The sequence below is a fragment of the Zea mays genome, chromosome 2 (genome assembly GCF_902167145.1).
Source record: "Zea mays cultivar B73 chromosome 2, Zm-B73-REFERENCE-NAM-5.0, whole genome shotgun sequence".
NCBI classification, from domain to species: domain Eukaryota; kingdom Viridiplantae; phylum Streptophyta; class Magnoliopsida; order Poales; family Poaceae; genus Zea; species Zea mays.
The window spans coordinates 199,620,376-199,632,898 of NC_050097.1; positions in this window are offsets into that span (position 1 = coordinate 199,620,376).

The window sequence follows — 12,523 nt, forward strand, 5'->3', positions numbered from 1 at the left end:
TTATTTGTTCAATCACCGGATAAAGAATATGGATTGATCTAGTCGAGTATATTCCTAAATATAAATATACTTATCTCTATCTTATCATCCAATTCTTAGCATATTTATATGGATATCGATCTTATCTTTTCTAATTTGGTAGGATTATGACGTAATGTATCTTCTTGTGGTGGGTCAAGTTTATTGCTGACATTTGAGTTGAGTCCTGCTGAGTCCCTAGACACCGTGGTCAAACTCTCAAACCTACCTATCAGGATTTTATTTGTAAAGTTGCTCTTAAATAACACTGGTATATATTGATCTAAAATTTATTTGGTTTAATTTTAAAAATATGGGCCACCTCTGTATTAAATCTAACATAAACTAAACTAAGCAAATAGCTAAGTCACAACGCTTGTCCCAGGAACCGAATGACCTTGAGATCCTTTGTCGAAGCACAATGAGTTCCCGTGAAGATATGATGATCTTCGCTCACACAGCAAGAGCAACAGAGGAAAGGGAGCTTCTTACGTTGACATTGTTACGTTGTTAGAGACGTAAAACTCTCAATTATTAGATGATTTTTAAGTATAACAGATAACTAAGAGAATATATGATATTATGATACAATTACGAACTTCTAGATCATAAATATACTTAGAATGCAATATATAGAGAGAGTCGTGTAGAGACATGCTGTGATACTTTCTCTAGTCCTGTTGATTTTATAGTTTTTTATAATAATGTTGTACATATCCTCGGCCGTTCTATCTTGTCGTCTATAATTTAAACCTTCATTTATATACAGTATATGAACAGTATTTTGTATACACACTGTTGACGCCTTTTCGGAGCGCCAAACACTCAACAAGAACCGTGGAGGTGCCCTCTGCACAGGGGCGGACGGTCCGCGCGCGGGGCCGGACGGTCCGCGGCCTGGTGCGAGGCGCGGTGGTACTCTCTGCGCAGGGGCGGACTGTCCGCGGCCTGGGGCCGGACGGTCCGCGGCCTGGTGCGCGGCTAGGGCTTCTCTGTCTGACGGCCGGACGGTCCGCACGTGCGCAGGGGCGGCGGAAGTCGCCGACGGCAGCCTGGATCTCGCTCCCGGGAGGGACCCCGTCGGGGAGGAGAGATCCTAAGGGTTGTCTAGGCTCGGGCTGGCCGACCTAGACTCCTCTAATCGACGTAGAGCCGAAGAGAGACGAATAATTTGGGGATTGGATAGCTAAACCTAAACTAGACTAGAACTACTCCTAGGATAAAATGCGAAATAGAAGTTGTATTGATTCGATTGATGATTACAAATCGGCCGTATACCTCTCTATTTATAGAGGAGGGGGGCTGGACCCTTTACAAACTAATTTCCGAGCTTTTCCCGCGATTTTAGCTAACAACCGTAGCACAAAACTCGGAACCCTAATCTGCTCTGCGCATGCGCGGACAGTCCGGCCCACAGGCGCGGACCGTCCAGACCGCGGACCGTCCGGCCTCAGGGCCGGACAGTCCGCCGGCTCATTTTTGGTTCGAACATATGCCCCCCTGCCTTTTGGTGGAGCTGGGCGAACCAAAAGCAACTAACTCGATGTGATCACATCGGTTTTCTTAGGCATCTTGCCACATACTAGGATGGTACTGTTTGAGGAAACGCCCATTCAAAGCCTTAGGTAAATCCTTGCCTTGTAATGTTTGTAGTAAATAAGCGTTACCAGACATCACCTGTTTCACTTTATAAGGACCCTCCCAGCTTGGCGACCATTTCCCGAACTTTCGGTCTTTATTCCTTAGAGGTAGAATGGTCTTCCACACCAAGTCTCCTACTTGGAATGATTTTGCTTTGACCTTCTTGTTGTAGGCCCTAGCTACCATGATCTTGTCCTTTTCTATTGCTCCCAAAGCTATCATCCTCTTGTCGGTCACCTCATCAATATTATCCATCATTGAATTATAATAATCAGTAGCAGTTAGATCATTTTGTCTGGCAAACCTGACAGCATTCAAACTTATTTCCGCAGGTAACACTGCTTCCTGCCCATAGACAAGCTCAAAAGAAGATACTTTAGTAGCACTATGTTTAGATATTCTATGAGCCCATAAGCTTCAGACAAAATCTTATGCCAATGTTTAGGATTATCAGATACCTTCTTCTTTATCAAATTAATCAACGTCCTATTACTAGACTCGGCCTGTCCATTGGCCTGAGCATAATATGGAGACGAATTAAGCAGCTTAATTCTGTATAATTCAGCAAATTCACGTACCTCCTTTGACATAAAAGAAGTACCTTGATCTGTAGTCAAGGTCTGGGGAATGCCGAATCTATGAATAATATGCTCAGTTATGAACTCAATTACCTCCTTGTGCGTCATGTTCTTTAGAGCAACGGCTTCAGTCCATTTGGTGAAATAGTCAGTGGCAACTAACACAAACCGATGCCCTTTTGATGATGAAGGATGAATTTCTCCAATAAAGTCTAATCCCCATCCTCTGAATGGCCAAGGCTTGATGATAGGATGTAATTCGGCTGCAGGGACCAACTGTAGGTCGCCGAATTTTTGACACACTTGGCACCCCTTGTAGTACTTGAAACAATCAGCTGTCATACTAGGCCAATAAAAACCAGACCTTCGCAACAACCACTTCATCTTTGGAGCTGATTGATGGGTACCACAAATTCCTTCATGTACTTCGGCCATAGCTAATATAGCATCATCTGGGCCCAAGCACTTAAGCAGGACATCATTAACCGTTCGGCGGTAAAGTTCATCACTCATCAAAACATACTTGAAAGCTATTCGCCGAATGTTCTTATCTATCCTGATATTGGGATTTTGCAAATAATTAAGTATAGGTGTCCTCCAATCACTTGCATCGGCTTCATTGTCAGCCGAATCGATTAAGAGAACCTTTTTGGTAACCTCGGACGGTCCGGCGTCATCACGCGGACGGTCCGCGACCTGGGAATTTGGCTCTGCACTGGTTATCAGATTTTCAGTTTTGTGAAATTTCCCTCTCTTTATCCGATAACCCGATGCATCTTGTGCCAAGTCGTTAGCTCTATGATTCTCAACTCTAGAGATATGCCGAATACTGAATTCGTCAAAAGAATGGACTATGCTCCAACATTTCTCAAGATAACTATTTAGAGTACCATCAAGACATTGATATTCTTCTAACACTTGTTGGACAACCAGCTGAGAATCACCAAATACCTTCACATGTTTTACTCCCATACCATTTAAAAGCTCTAAACCGAATAGGAGGGCCTCATATTCAGCTTGATTATTAGTGCAATACGTTTTCAATCGGCTAGAGAAGTCAAAGGAGACATTACTTGGTGAAACAAGCACAATGCCAATTCCTTGCCCTTCATTGCAAACCGATCCATCAAAATATAAAGTCCAAGGAGTAATAGTGAGGTATGATATGTCTAGTTCATGAATACCATTAACCCGATGTTCTACAATAAAGTCCGCTACGACTTGGCCTTTCATAGATTTCAATGGTTCATAAGCCAAGTCATATTCTATGAGCGCATAAGCCCACTTACCAATTCTACCACTCATAATTGGGTTATGCAACATGTACTTGATTACATCGGCTTGACCAGAAACAGTGCAATGACTAGACAGTAAATAACATCTACATTTGGTGCATGCATAAAACAAGCATAAGCATAACTTTTCAATAAAAGTGTACCTTGTTTCAGCATCCACCAACCTTCGGCTTAGATATGTCACCACATGCTCCTTCCCCTCAGTTTCTTGTGTCAGAACAGCCCCAATAACCTTGTCTTCAGCTGCAATGTATAATCTGAATGGTGCTCCTACTTGTGGTGCTTTTAACACGGGAGCCGAAGACAAGTATTTTTTAATGAGATCAAATGCTTCCTGCTGCTCTGCCCCCCCAAGTGAATTCAGCATCATTCTTAAGCCGAAGGATAGGGGTGAAGGCATCAATCTTCCTGGCTAAGTTAGAAATAAACCTTCGTAAATAATTCACCTTGCCGAGAAACCTCTGCACTTCGACCTTACACGTCGGAGGCCCCACATTCCGAATAGACTTGATTCGGTCAGGGTCTATTTCTATATCATGTTCATGGATGACAAATCCTAAAAACTTACCAGCCGACACTCCAAAAGCACATTTACGTGGGTTCATTTTTAAACCATACTGACGCATTTTATCAAAGGCTTTGCGCAAATCAGCTATATGAGAACTAAACTCAGCCGATTTGACTACAATATCATCAATGTAGACTTCCACATATAACCACGGACGGTCCGGGTACGTATCCGGACAGTCCGCGCATGAGTCTTTTGAGGAGGATTATTACATGAATCCTCGCCCGTCCCAGCAACACTTCCCATCACACTATGCGATGCACTAGCCCATTAATTCAGGATCCAAAGCCCATGAAAGCTTTCCGGTCCCACCTAGAAGGCCGGAAAGAAACGATCAAACCTATGACCCATATAGGGCGAATGAAAACGCACCACGTAACTCAAACCAATGGTGGGAAAGACAACATGCTAATGTCCAGCCAACCCCACCTATGTTTGACCAGAGAGCCGGTGGTCTCGCACCGGCTGCCATTGATATAGTAAGGGAAGAAATAGCCGGGGCGTTCCGAGATAAGCTCGGAGTAAGCATGGTCCCTGGGGGGCAATCATATCGGAAACCTTATGACAGCCGATTTGATCACCACCCATACCCACAGGGAACCAGGATACCCGAATTCGCAAAATTTTCGGGTGATCAAGGGAAAAACACACGTGAACATATAGGCCAGTTCTTAGCATAATTGGGAGAATTGGCCGACACAGAGGCATTTCGCGTACGTTTATTTTCATTATCGCTAACAGGAACCGCGTTTGCATGGTATGCCACTTTACCTCCTAATTCCATTTCATCATGGGGGGATCTAGAACAAAAATTTCATGATCATTTTTTCTCCGGTGATTATGAATTGGATTTGGTAGATTTAGTGTCATTGCCACAGACAAAAGACGAATCGGTTAATGATTACATCCGGAGATTCCGCGATACAAGAAACCGATGCTTTCAAATTCATTTAGCAGAAAAACAGCTAGTAGGATTAGCCTTTAACGGTCTACGATATTATTTAAAAGAGAGATTAGAAGGCATCCAATTTTTTACACTAGCACAGTTACACCAGAGGGCTTTGGCTTGCGAAAGCCGGAGCAAAGAAACTGCTAAAACAATGCGTCACAACGTACATATAGTAGAATGCGACCAAAGTAGCTCAGATGACGAATCAGCAGAAGTATATGCTGCTGAAATGGTTTGGCCAAAACAGGCCAGATCTTCGGCTTGTTCCTCCTTGCAGCCGGTTCAAAAGAAACGACAAGAGGAGGTTAAGTTTACGTTTAATGTTGGTAAGTGTGATAAAATATTTGATGAATTACTCAAAAATGGCAATATTAAAATAAATCACACTGTTCCATCCGCCGACGAGCTAAAACGTCGTGCGTACTGCAAGTGGCATAACTCATTTTCTCATGCCACTAATGATTGTAATGTATTCCGACGACAGATTCAATCGGCCATTAATGAGGGACGATTGAAATTTCAGGAAATGCAGGTGGATACAGAGCCCTTTCCAATGAACGTGATCGACTTTGAGGGCAAGAAAGTCCTGGTTCGGCCAAACATAGCCGATAAAAGCAAAGGCAAAGAGGCAATCATCGGCAATTCTAAAAAGGCCGATGAGGATCATAAAGTTTCTTGCAGAAAAGTGGTAGCCGAGAAGACTCCCGATGGAGGGGAGACCCTAAAGGTGACCATCACAACCTCCAGTACTGGGGGGCAAGCGCAGACAGGGAGACAGATGCAGGAACCCGTGCTGCGTATCCCGGGTGGTCCGACACGTAGGCGCGGACGGTCCGGGACCCCACCGGACGGTCCGGATAGCTCCGGCGGACGGTCCGGCCGTACTCAGGACTTACGACGGCCACGTACTTTCAAACCACGACGACCAGAGATAGGTACGTGGAAAACAAATACATTCAAGGCAGCTGGTCGGTTGGTTAAAGCCGGCCCAACTTTTGATCAATTACTGTCTAAATACATTAAAAAGAAGGTCGGCCCCAGTGACCGGCCAGCAAAGCGACCCCGCTCACCCATGCATGAGCAGCGCCAGGTCAGGCCAATTGGACCACCCCACCAATCGGAAGAAATGAAAGGTCATACTATACAAGTGAGACCTAACATACCTGCATGGACACCTCCACCTCCATATCCACCTATGCCATATACGTACACATATTTACCTCCGCCATATGTCCCAAATCAAATGTGGGGCATGCCACCATATCCATTTGGGATGCCGCAGTACCCCGCCTGGGGGGCACCCCAAACATCTGTTTTCAACAGGTTGACGCCACCAGTACAAGACCGATTGAGCACTGCTCAATCCGGTCACCAGGCACAAACCCAACAGGATTGCCGGACTACTCGGCCTTCAAGGCCGACCAATCCGGCAGGGGGGCATATGCCTGCAGCAACTCAAAAAACAACAAAAGGGGACATCATCAAAATAGGCACCGCAGATGTTGTCATACAGGGAGACAATAAAGGGCCGATGATTTTCGGCGAATCGGCCAACGCAACCGAAAAGGATATGGCTACCATCAAAACAGCCGATCCAAAATACTCCATGCCTCGATGGTGCCCAGCGGGATTGACACGATCCCAAAAGAGAAAATTACAGCGTCTAAGAGCAAAGGAGAGCCAGGAGAAGGAGGCGGAAAAGACATTTAATGACACACATCCATTATACCCGCCACCGCAAAAGAAATGGAGACCGAAGGCCGTTGAGAAAAAACAAACGGCCACAGAAATAGAAAGTCAATCTGCACCAAGCGCGGACCGTCCGGCCCCTACGCGCGGACCGTCCGCCGTTCACCAGGAAGTCTCTGGACAACCTGCACCAGGCGCGGACCGTCCGGCCACCGCACGCAGACCGTCCGCCGTTCACCAGGAAGCCTCCAACGACACGACAACATCAATGGAAGAGGACGACCTGCTGGGAGAAGACCTGGTCGACTACGAGGCTTCTCCAGAACACCCAGGTATGGATGTAAATATTATTACATTTTCTGCCGATTGTACTATTATCGGCGACGATGAACCTGTCGTTGCCCAGTTTGATTTTGGTCCTAAAGAAGCCGCCTTTACTAAACCAAAAGAATCGGTAAATCATTTAAAGCCGCTCTTCGTGCGCGGCCACATTGATGGGATACCGATTGCTAAGATGTTGGTAGATGGAGGGGCGGCTGTAAATCTAATGCCTTATTCATTATACAGAAAATTAGGTAAACAGGATGACGAACTTGTCAAGACCAACATGACCCTCAGCGGTGTTGGAACTGATAGTTCGATCAAAGCCAGGGGAGTCACGTCCGTTGAATTAACCATCAGGACTAAGACCCTTGCTGCTGCATTCTTCGTCGCTGATGTAGAAGGAAATTACAGTTTAATCCTAGGCAGAGATTGGATTCACGCCAATCAATGTATACCTTCTACATTACATCAAATGCTGATACAATGGGTAGGCGATGACATAGAACAAGTACATGCTGATGTATCGGCCTGCATCGCTGTGGCCGATGCCCCTGTACTCTGGACTTATGAGACTGCTACATGTCTCACAGGAGTAGACTTTTCTGATTATCAATTCATAAGTATAGATAAGAAAGGTTTCATTCCTGTAATGCTAGAGCCGATGGAGAATCGGCTAAATCCTAAATAAAGTTAAATGATGAATACACACAAAGTTCATGAGTCTTTGGTCACGGACAGTTCGGCCGCCAAGGCCGGATGGTCTGGTCTTTCACAAAAGAGTTCGGACTTTAAGACCGAACATCTACCACAGCGAAAAGACAGTATTACGGATGATCCGGTCCCCGAGACCGGAAAGTCCGCCATCACACAAAGATCATATGATTCCTCTGTGGGGGACATGATAGAGGAATTCAGAGATCTTGATAAACTAGGACAGGGGTTTACATCGGTCGATCCTTTGGAGGAGATTGACATAGGAGATGGTAAAACTTCAAGGCCGACTTTTGTAAACAAGACCCTGGAGACCGATTCTAGAAATGAGATGATCGGTCTATTGAAGGAATATTCAGATTGTTTTGCTTGGAATTACACTGAAATGCCTGGACTAAGCCGAGAAATTGTCGAACATCGGCTGCCTATTAAGCCTGGTTTCAGACCTTTCAAGCAGAAAGCTAGAACATTTCGTCCAGATCTTCTCCCACGAATCAAGGACGAAATCCACCGGCTGCTAGAAGCTAATTTTATTAGACCTTGCAGATACGCAGAGTGGGTCTCCAATATTGTGCCGGTGGAGAAGAAGGAGTCAGGTAAACTTAGAGTATGCATTGATTTTCGTAATTTAAATAAAGCAACTCCTAAAGATGAATATCCCATGCCCATAGCCGACACATTAATCAATAATGCATCAGGGAATAGAATTATTAGCTTCCTTGATGGTAATGCCGGATATAATCAGATTTTCATGGCCGAAGAAGATGCATCTAAAACGGCCTTTATATGTCCAGGCTTCATTGGTTTATTTGAATGGGTTGTCATGACATTCGGTCTTAAAAACGCTGGTGCTACTTATCAGAGGGCTATGAATCTGATCTTCCATGAGTTGTTAGGAAACACTGTGGAAGTCTACATTGATGATATTGTAGTCAAATCGGCTGAGTTTAGTTCTCATATAGCTGATTTGCGCAAAGCCTTTGATAAAATGCGTCAGTATGGTTTAAAAATGAACCCACGTAAATGTGCTTTTGGAGTGTCGGCTGGTAAGTTTTTAGGATTTGTCATCCATGAACATGGTATAGAAATAGACCCTGACCGAATCAAGTCTATTCGGAATGTGGGGCCTCCAACGTGTAAGGTCGAAGTGCAGAGGTTTCTCGGCAAGGTGAATTATTTATGAAGGTTTATTTCTAACTTAGCCGGGAAGATTGATGCCTTCACCCCTATCCTTCGGCTTAAGAATGATGCTGAATTCACTTGGGGGGCAGAGCAGCAGGAAGCATTTGATCTCATTAAAAAATACTTGTCTTCGGCTCCCGTGTTAAAAGCACCACAAGTAGGAGCACCATTCAGATTATACATTGCAGCTGAAGACAAGGTTATTGGGGCTGTTCTGACACAAGAAACTGAGGGGAAGGAGCATGTGGTGACATATCTAAGCCGAAGGTTGGTGGATGCTGAAACAAGGTACACTTTTATTGAAAAGTTATGCTTATGCTTGTTTTATGCATGCACCAAATGTAGATGTTATTTACTGTCTAGTCATTGCACTGTTTCTGGTCAAGCCGATGTAATCAAGTACATGTTGCATAACCCAATTATGAGTGGTAGAATTGGTAAGTGGGCTTATGCGCTCATAGAATATGACTTGGCTTATGAACCATTGAAATCTATGAAAGGCCAAGTCGTAGCGGACTTTATTGTAGAACATCGGGTTAATGGTATTCATGAACTAGACATATCATACCTCACTATTACTCCTTGGACTTTATATTTTGATGGATCGGTTTGCAATGAAGGGCAAGGAATTGGCATTGTGCTTGTTTCACCAAGTAATGTCTCCTTTGACTTCTCTAGCCGATTGAAAACGTATTGCACTAATAATCAAGCTGAATATGAGGCCCTCCTATTCGGTTTAGAGCTTTTAAATGGTATGGGAGTAAAACATGTGAAGGTATTTGGTGATTCTCAGCTGGTTGTCCAACAAGTGTTAGAAGAATATCAATGTCTTGATGGTACTCTAAATAGTTATCTTGAGAAATGTTGGAGCATAATCCATTCTTTTGACGGATTCAGTATTCGACATATCTCTAGAGTTGAGAATCATAGAGCTAACGACTTGGCACAAGATGCATCGGGTTATCGGATAAAGAGAGGGAAATTTCACAAAACTGAAAATCTGATAACCAGTGCAGAGCCAAATTCCCAGGTCGCGGACCGTCCGCGTGATGACGCCGGACCGTCCGAGGTTACCAGAAAGGTTCTCTTAATCGATTCGGCTGACAATGAAGCCGATGCAAGTGATTGGAGGACACCTATACTTAATTATTTGCAAAATCCCAATATCAGGACAGATAAGAACATTCGGTGAATAGCTTTCAAGTATGTTTTGATGAGTGATGAACTTTACCGCCGAACGGTTAATGATGTCCTGCTTAAGTGCTTGGGCCCAGATGATGCTATATTAGCTATGGCCGAAGTACATGAAGGAATTTGTGGTACCCATCAATCAGCTCCAAAAATGAAGTGGTTGTTGCGAAGGTTTGGTTTTTATTGGCCTAGTATGACAGCTGATTGTTTCAAGTACTACAAGGGGTGCCAAGTGTGTCAAAAATTCGGCGACCTACAGTTGGTCCCTGCAGCCGAATTACATCCTATCATCAAGCCTTGGCCATTCAGAGGATGGGGATTAGACTTTATTGGAGAAATTCATCCTTCATCATCAAAAGGGCATCGATTTGTGTTAGTTGCCACTGACTATTTCACCAAATGGACTGAAGCCGTTGCTCTAAAGAACATGACGCACAAGGAGGTAATTGAGTTCATAACTGAGCATATTATTCATAGATTCGGCATTCCCCAGACCTTGACTACAGATCAAGGTACTTCTTTTATGTCAAAGGAGGTACGTGAATTTGCTGAATTATACAGAATTAAGCTGCTTAATTCGTCTCCATATTATGCTCAGGCCAATGGACAGGCCGAGTCTAGTAATAGGACGTTGATTAATTTGATAAAGAAGAAGGTATCTAATAATCCTAAACATTGGCATAAGATTTTGTCTGAAGCTTTATGGGCTCATAGAATATCTAAACATAATGCTACTAAAGTATCTCCTTTTGAGCTTGTCTATGGGCAGGAAGCAGTGTTACCTGTGGAAATAAGTTTGAATGCTGTCAGGTTTGCCAGACAAAATGATCTAACTGCTACTGATTATTATAATTCAATGATGGATAATATTGATGAGGTGACCGACAAGAGGATGATAGCTTTGGGAGCAATAGAAAAGGACAAGATCATGGTAGCTAGGGCCTACAACAAGAAGGTCAAAGCAAAATCATTCCAAGTAGGAGACTTGGTGTGGAAGACCATTCTACCTCTAAGGAATAAAGACCGAAAGTTCGGGAAATGGTCGCCAAGCTGGGAGGGTCCTTATAAAGTGAAACAGGTGATGTCTGGTAACGCTTATTTACTACAAACATTACAAGGCAATGATTTACCTAAGGCTTAGAATGGGCGTTTCCTCAAACAGTACCATCCTAGTATGTGGCAAGATGCCTAAGAAAACCGATGTGATCACATCGAGTTAGTTGCTTTTGGTTCGCCCAGCTCCACCAAAAGGCAGGGGGCATATGTTCGAACCAAAAATGAGCCGGCGGACTGTCCGGCCCTGAGGCCGGACGGTCCGCGGTCCGGACGGTCCGCGCCTGTGGGCCGGACTGTCCGCGCATGCGCAGAGCAGATTAGGGTTCCGAGTTTTGTGCTACGGTTGTTAGCTAAAATCGCGGGAAAAGCTCGGAAATTAGTTTGTAAAGGGTCCAGCCCCCCTCCTCTATAAATAGAGAGGTATACGGCCGATTTGTAATCATCAATCGAATCAATACAACTTCTATTTTGCATTTTATCCTAGGAGTAGTTCTAGTCTAGTTTAGGTTTAGCTATCCAATCCCCAAATTCTTCGTCTCTCTTCGGCTCTACGTCGATTAGAGGAGTCTAGGTCGGCCAGCCCGAGCCTAGACAACCCCTAGGATCTCTCCTCCCCGACGGGGTCCCTCCCGGGAGCGAGATCTAGGCCGCCGTCGGCGACTTCCGCCGCCCCTGCGCACGTGCGGACCGTCCGGCCTCAGGGCGCGGACCGTCCGGCCGTCAGGCAGAGAAGCCCTAGCCGCGCACCAGGCCGCGGACCCTCCGGCCCCAGGCCGCGGACAGTCCGCCCCTGCGCAGAGAGTACCACCGCGCCTCGCACCAGGCCGCGGACCGTCCGGCCCCGCGCGCGGACCGTCCGCCCCTGTGCAGAGGGCACCGCCACGGTTCTTGTTGAGTGTTTGGCGCTCCGAAAAGGCGTCAACACATACCGACGCATTTTATCAAAGGCTTTGCGCAAATCAGCTATATGAGAACTAAACTCAGCCGATTTGACTACAATATCATCAATGTAGACTTCCACAGTGTTTCCTAACAACTCATGGAAGATCAGATTCATAGCCCTCTGATAAGTAGCACCAGCGTTTTTAAGACCGAATGTCATGACAACCCATTCAAATAAACCAATGAAGCCTGGACATATAAAGTCCGTTTTAGACGCATCTTCTTCGGCCATGAAAATCTGATTATATCCGGCATTACCATCAAGGAAGCTAATAATTCTATTCCCTGATGCATTATTGATTAATGTGTCGGCTATGGGCATGGGATATTCATCTTTAGGAGTTGCTTTATTTAAATTACGAAAATCAATGCATACTCT